Source organism: Pinus tabuliformis, chromosome 8 (assembly GCF_031772625.1).
Source record: "Pinus tabuliformis cultivar Carrire ecotype Pingquan chromosome 8, CPIR1, whole genome shotgun sequence".
Classification (NCBI taxonomy): domain Eukaryota; kingdom Viridiplantae; phylum Streptophyta; class Pinopsida; order Pinales; family Pinaceae; genus Pinus; species Pinus tabuliformis.
This window is the reverse complement of record NC_142294.1, coordinates 2041807641-2041808840: the sequence shown is the minus strand read 5'-3', so window position 1 is coordinate 2041808840 and position 1200 is coordinate 2041807641. Positions and strand designations below refer to the sequence as shown.

At 39.5% G+C, this 1200-nt stretch overlaps 1 long non-coding RNA gene across 1 annotated transcript; it reads right to left on the bottom strand.

The window, feature by feature from the left end:
• On the bottom strand, positions 1-627 carry LOC149244647 (uncharacterized). The gene is made up of 2 exons (XR_016245845.1): positions 471-627; positions 1-227 (listed from the first exon to the last, which is right to left on the bottom strand). It is a non-coding gene; the product is annotated as an uncharacterized LOC149244647 (long non-coding RNA).
• Between the last annotated feature and the right edge of the window lie 573 nt (positions 628-1200).

Sequence of the window (1200 nt, the reverse complement as noted above, 5' to 3'; positions counted from 1 at the left end):
TTAGTACCTCAAGCTTTGAGACATATGAGGTCAATTACCTTAGGAAAAATACCACTATCCCCATTCTTTGTAATGATGTTGCAAGTTTATATGTATTTGTCATTTAAAATTAATGCGTTTTTCCCTTGATATACCTGCAAAATCTCTCTCCATGGGCATACCTGTTGTGTTTTAGAACTGCATTCATTGTATGTTGCAGCCCCGATTTGCTTCTTCAAATCTTCACCCTGCCAAGACAGAGATGTACATTGGTGTAAGTTATTCCTCGGAAATAATAAGGTACAGAAAATGTAAATGCTATAGTCAAATGCCAATGTGATTGTTCTCACTAGGTTCCCAGAATATCAAAACTTATAGGGAAGTAATTGGATAAAGTATGACAACAGTATAATGAATGATAGATGCACAAAACAATCAACATGGCCATATTCTACATAGGAAAAAATAATGCTAGAACCCATGTAACTCACTTTTCTTACTGGCAAACTTGAACGACATAACAGCTGAGCAAGGAACTCAAGTACCCAGTCTCCATTAAAATTACAGTAGCATTATCCTCCAGCATGCTCATGATGGTAGACAATACGTTATAGGGCTGAGAAAACATTATAAAGATTTTTTTGTCAAGGAAAGACTGGAGAAATATAGGAGGTTACCTGCAACATCTTCACATCTCTTAGCCTTCAAATCATTATTCCTGGAACATGCATGGTTCGAGAAGGAGCTGGACCACTGACAAGCAACTCAAGACCATTAGAAGAAAGCCTGTACTGACAAGCAACTCAAGACCATTAGAAGAAAGCATGTTACTAAGTCCTGAAGAAACCATCCCAGGAATTCTTGCTGATCCTAATCCTGGCAATGCCATTCCTCTTTGAAGTCCACACATCATTCCAGTGCCATTTCCTGCGGTTGGCACTACAAAATCATTTGAATTGGGTAAGCCAATGATTGGAAAACCAGCAAAACCAGTGACAGCAAATGGTTGCAGGCTTCTTCCTGCCACCAGTCGATTATAATGTTGCAACCATTGTTGTTGCTCATCAATGGAGATAGAGATACATAATCTAGCCATATTAGGCACATAATGATACATTACCTTGCAGTGGCTCCAACGTTCGGACCTATCGATGGAGCTACCAAACCAGAACCGAACTGCACACTGTTTGTCCCCTGCAACAGAGTAAGTCTAGCTGACAT